Raw genomic sequence first — 6397 nt, 5'->3', positions numbered from 1 at the left:
TCTACCCGTTTTGAAAACAAGGAAACTAAGACATAGTACAATGCAAATGAGTTCCTAAAGGTCAACTAATATGTTGCATAGAATTAAAATTCGAATTCCAGTTTTATAAGTACAAAATCTTTTCATGCTACTATAGCTTGCTGTCTCCCACAAAAGTTCTGGCTCTGAATTTGCTTTGTTAAATTTGTCTGGCTCTCATCACTTAGGTAGTATGTTTAGGATCCTGGGACAGAGAATTGAAAACAGTGTTTCTCTGTTAAAATAATTGAATTTTCTCATCTACATATAGGGATATGGAAAATAGTGGTGTTTTACAGTTTTCATTAAGAATAAATTTGACGGGAGTCAAGATGGCAGAGCAGTAGCAGGCTGAGACTACTTCAGTTCGCAGGAGATCAGCTAGATAGCTTATCTAAAGATTGCAAACACCTAAAAATCCATCAGCGGATCGAAGAGAAGAAGAACAGCAATTCTAGAAACAGAAAAACAACCACTTTCTGAAAGGTAGGACTGGCGGAGAAGTGAATCCAAAGTGAAGGGAAGATAGACCTCGGGGGGAAGGGTCGGCTCCCGGCAAGTGGCAGAGCAATGGAGCACAAAATTAGGACTTTTAAAAGTCTGTTCCACTGAGGGACATCGCTCCAGAAGCTAAACCGGGTTGAAGCCCATGCGGGGTCAGTGTGGCCTCAAGTCCCGCAGGGTCACAGAAAGATCGGGGATGTCTGAGGGTCGCAGAGCTTACAGGTATTAGACCGGGGAAGCCAGCTACAGAGACAGAGCCGACAGTGAGCTCACAGCTGGGGGTTACCTTGAACCGGTCGCAGGCTCCGTGAGCTCAGAGCGCAGCGAGAGGTCAGACAGACGGGAGTTACTGGGCGCTGTTCTCTGACAGTGCACTGAGGAGTGGGGCCCTGGGCTCTCGGCTCCTCTGGGCCAGAGTCAAGGAGGCGGCCATTTGTATTCCTGTCCTCCAGAACTCTATGGAAAGCGCTCAGGGAACAAAAGCTCCTGAAAGAAAATCTGAGCGAATTACTCAGCCTGGCCCCTGGTAAGGGTGGTGCAATTCCACCTGGGGCAAAGACACTTGAGAACACTACAACAGGCCCCTCCCCCAGAAGATCAAAAAGAAATCCAGGCAAGACCAAGTTCACCTACCAAGGAGTGCAGTTTCAATACCAAGGAGAGCAGCAGAATTCCAGAGGAGGAGAAAGCAAAGCACAGAACTCATGGCTTTCTCCCTATGATTCTTTTAGTCTTGCAGTTAATTTATTTTTTTTCTTTTTTATTTTTTTCTCTCCTGCTAAATTTTTTTTAACTTTTACCCTTTTCTTTTTTAACTTTTTTAAACTAGTTTATCTAATATATATATATATATATATATATATATATTCTTTTTTATACTTTTCTTTATTCATTTTCTTTTTAAAATTCTTTTCTTTTTTTTTCTTTCTTTCTTTCTGAACCTCTTTTTATCCCCTTTCTCCCCCCCTCACGATTTGGGATCTCTTCTGATTTGGTTAAAGCATATTTTCCTGGGGTTGTTGCCACCCTTTTAGTATTTTACTCATATAAGAGTATTTACTCATATATTCTTATCTGGACAAAATGACAAGGCGGAAAAATTCACCACTAAAAGAAAGAACAAGAGGCAGTACCGAAGGCTAGGGACCTAATCAATACAGACATTGGTAATATGTCAGATCTAGAATTCAGAATGACAATTCTCAAGGTTCTAGCTGGGCTCGAAAAAGGCATGGAAGATATTAGAGAAACCCTCTCGGGAGATATAAAAGCCCTATCTGGGGAAATAAAAGAACTAAAATCTAACCAAGTTGAAATTAAAAAAGCTATTAATGAGGTGCAATAAAAAATGGAGGCTCTCACTGCTAGGATAAATGAGGCAGAAGAAAGAGTTAGTGATATAGAAGACAAAATGACAGAGAATAAAGAAGCTGAGCAAAAGAGGGACAAACAGCTACTGGACCATGAGGGGATAATTTGAGAGATAAGTGACACCATAAGACGAACAACATTGGAATAATTGGGATTCCAGAAGAAGAAGAAAGAGAGAGGGGAGCAGAAGGTATACTGGAGAGAATTATCAGGGAGAATTTCCTCAATATAGCAAAGGAAACAAGCATAAAAATTTAGGATGTGCAGAGGATGCCCCTCAAAATCAATAAGAATAGCCCACACCCCATCACCTAATAGTAAAATTAACAAGTCTTAGTGACAAAGAGAAAATCCTGAAAGCAGCCCGGGAAAAGAAGTCTGTAACATACAATGGTAAAAATATTAGATTGGCAGCTGACTTATCCACAGAGACCTGGCAGGCCAGAAAGAGCTGGCATGATATATTCAGAACACTAAACGAGAAAAACATGCTGCCAAGAATACTCTATGCAGCTAGGCTATCACTGAAAATAGGAGGAGAGTTAAAAAGCTTCCAGGACAAACAAAAACTGAAAGAATTTGCAAACATCAAACCAGCTCTACAGGAAATATTGAAAGGGGTCCTCTAAGCAAAGAGAGAGCCTAAAAGTAGTAGATCAGAAAGGAACAGAGACAATATACAGTAACAATCACCTTACAAGCAATACAATGGCACTAAATTCACATCTCTCGATAGTTACCCTGAATATTAACAGGCTAAATGCCCCAATCAAAAGACACAGGGTATCAGAATGGACAAAAAAACAAAACCTATCTATATGTTGCCTACAAGAAACTCATTTCAGACCCGACAACACCTCTGATTTAAAGTGAGGGGGTGGAAAAGAATTTACCATGCTAATGGACATCAGAAGAAAGCAGGGGTGACAATCCTTATATTAGGTCAATTAGATTTTAAGCCAAAGACTATAATAAGAGATGAGGAAGGACACTATATCATACTCAAAGAATCTGTCCAATAAGAAGAACTAACAATTTTAAATATCTATGCCCCCAACGTGGGAGCAGCCAACTATATAAACCAATTAATAGCAAAATCAAAGAAACACATCAACAATAATACAATAATAGTAGGGAACTTTAACACTCCCCTCACTGAAATGGACAGATCATCCAAGCAGAAGATACACAAGGAAATAAAGGCCTTAAATGTCACACTGGACCAGATGGACATCACAGATATATTCAGAACATTTCATCCCAAAGCAGCAGAATACACATTCCCCTCTTGTGCACATGGAACATGCTCCAGAATAGATCACATCCTCAGTTCTAAATCAGGTTTCAACTGGTATCAAAAGATTGGGATCACTCCCTGCATCTTTTCAGACCACAATGCTCTGAAGCTAGAAATCAATCACAAGAGGAAATTTGAAAAGAACCCAAATACATGGAGACTAAACAACATCCTTCTAGAGAATGAATGGGTCAACCAGGAAATTAAAGAAGAATTGAAACAACTCATGGAAACAAATGATAATGAAAACACAACGGTTCAAAATCTGGGACACAGCAAAGGCAGTCCTGAGAGGAAAATATAGAGTGGTACAAGCCTTTCTCAAGAAACAAGAAAGGTCTCAAGTACACAATGTAACCCTACACCTAAAGGAGCTGGAGAAAGAACAAGAAAGAAAGCCTAAACTCAGCAGGAGAAGAGAAATCATAAAGATCAGAGCAAGAATCACTGAAATAGAAACCAAAAAAAAAAAAAAAAAAAACAATAGAACAAATCAACTAAACTAGGAGCTGGTTCTTTAAAAGAATTAATAAGATTGATAAACCCCTGGCCAGACTTATCAAAAAGAAAAGAGAAAAGACACAGATAAATAAAATCATGAATGATAGAGGAGAGATCACAACTAACACCAAAGAAATACAAACAATTATAAGAGCATACCATGAGCAACTCTACACCAATAAATTTGAAAATCTGGAAGAAATGGATGCATTCCTAGAGACATATAAATTACCTCAACTAAACTAGGAAAAAATAGAAAACTTAAACAGACCCATAACCAGTAAAGAGATTAAAACAGTCATCAAAAATCTCGAAACAAACAAAAGCCCAGGGCCAGACGGCTTCTGGGGGGAATTCTACCAAATATTTATTTATTTATTTTAAAAAGATTTTATTTATTTATTTGACAGATATCACAACAAGTAGGCAGAGAGGTAGGCAGAGAGAGAAGAGGAAGCAGGCTCCCTGCTGAGCAGAGAGCCCAATGTGGGGCTTGATCCCAGGACCCTGGGATCATGACCCGAGCCGAAGGCAGAGGCTTAACCTGCTGAGCCACCCAGGTGCCCCTCTACCAAACATTTAAAGAAGAACTAATTCCTATTCTTCTGAAACTGTCCCAAAAAATAGAAATGGAAGGAAAACTTCCAAACTCATTTTAAAGACAGCAGCACCTTGATCCCAAAGCCAGACAAGGATCCCATCTAAAAAGAAAACTACGGACCAATATCCTTGATGGACACAGATATGAAAATTCTCACCTAAATTCTAGCCAAAAGGATTTAACAGTATATTAAAAGGATTATTCACCACGACCAAGTGGGATTTATTCCAGGGCTGCAAGGTTGGTTCAACATCTGCAAATCAATAAATGTGATATAATACATTAATAAAAGAAAGAGCAAGAACCATATGATACTCTCAATAGATGCTGAAAAAGCATTTGACAAAGTACCGCATCCCTTCCTGATCAAAACTTTTCAAAGTGTAGGGATAGAGGGCACATACCTCAATATCATCAAAGCCATCTATGAAAAACCCACCAGAAATATCATTCTCAATGGAGAAAAACTGAAAGCTTTTCCGCTAAGGTCAGGAACATGGCAGGGATGTCCATTATCACCACTGCTATTCAACCTAGAACTAGAAGTCTTAGCTTCAGCAGTCAGACAACAAAAGGAAATTAAAGGCATCCAAATTGGCAAAGAAGTAGTCAAACTATCACTCTTCACAGATGATATGATACTATATGTGAAAAACCCAAAAGACTCCACTCCAAAACTGCTAGAACTTGTACAGGAATTCAGTAAAGTGTCAGGATATAAAATCAATGCACAAAAATCAGTTGCATTTCTCTATACCAACAACAAGATAGAAGAAAGAGAAATTAAGGAATCAATCCCATTTTCAATTGCACCCAAAACTATAAGATACCTAGGAATAAACCTAACCAAAGAAGCTAAGAATCTATGCTCAGAAAACTATAAAGTACTCATGAAAGACATTGAGGAAGACACAAAGAAATGGAAAAATGTTCCATGCTCCTGGATTGAAAGAGCACATATTGTGAAAATGTCTATACTACCTAAAGTAGTCTACACTTTTAATGCAATTCCTAACAAAATACCATCCATTTTTTTCCAGTGAAATGGAAAAAATAACCCTAAAATTTATGTGGAACCAGAAAAGACTTCAGATAGTCAAAGGAATATTGAAAAAGAAAGCCAAAGTTGGTGGCATCACAATTCTGGACTTCAAGCTCTATTACAAAGCTGTCATCATCAAGACAGCATGGTACTGACACAAAAACCGACACATAGATCAATGGAACAGAATATAAAGCCCAGAAATAGACCCTCAACTCTATGGTCAACTAATCTTTGACAAAGCAGGAAAGAATGTCCAATGGAAAAAAGACAGCCTCTTCAGTAAATGGTGTTTGGAAAATTGGACAGCCACATGCAGAAAAATGAAATTGGATCATTTCCTTACACCACACACGAAAATAAACTCAAAATGGATAAAGGATCTCAGTGTGAGAAAGGAATCCATCCAAATCCTTGAGGAGAACACAGGCAGCAACCTCTTCGACCTCAGCCTCAGTAACATCTTCCTAGGAACATTGCCAAAGGCAAGGGAAGCAAGGGCAAAAATGAACTATTGGAATTTTATCAATATCAAAAGCTTTTGCAAAGCAAAGGAAACAGTTAACAGAACCAATAGACAGCTGACAGAATGGGAGAAGATATTTGCAAACGACATATAAGATAAAAGACTAGTGTCCAAAACCTATAAAGAACTTAGCAAACTCAACACCCAAAGAACAAATAATCCCATCAAGAAATGGGCAGAAGACATGAACAGACATTTCTGCAAAGAAGACATCCAGATGGCCAACAGACACATGAAAAAGTGCTCCACATCACTCGGCATCAGGGAAATAAAAATCAAAACCACAATGAGATATCACCTCACACCAGTCAGAATGGCTAAAATTAACAAGTCAGGAAATGACAGATGCTGGCGAGGATGTGAAAAAAGGGGAACCCTCCTACACTGTTGGTGGGAATGCAACCTGGTGCAACCACTCTGGAAAACAGCATGGAGCTTTCTCAAAATGTTGAAAATAGAATTACCCTATGACCCAGAAATTTCACTACTGGGTATTTACCCTAAAGATACAAACATAGTGATCCAAAGGGGTATGTA

This window comes from Neovison vison, chromosome X (assembly GCF_020171115.1).
Source record: "Neovison vison isolate M4711 chromosome X, ASM_NN_V1, whole genome shotgun sequence".
Lineage (NCBI taxonomy): Eukaryota > Metazoa > Chordata > Mammalia > Carnivora > Mustelidae > Neogale > Neogale vison.
This window is presented reverse-complemented; position numbering follows the sequence as displayed.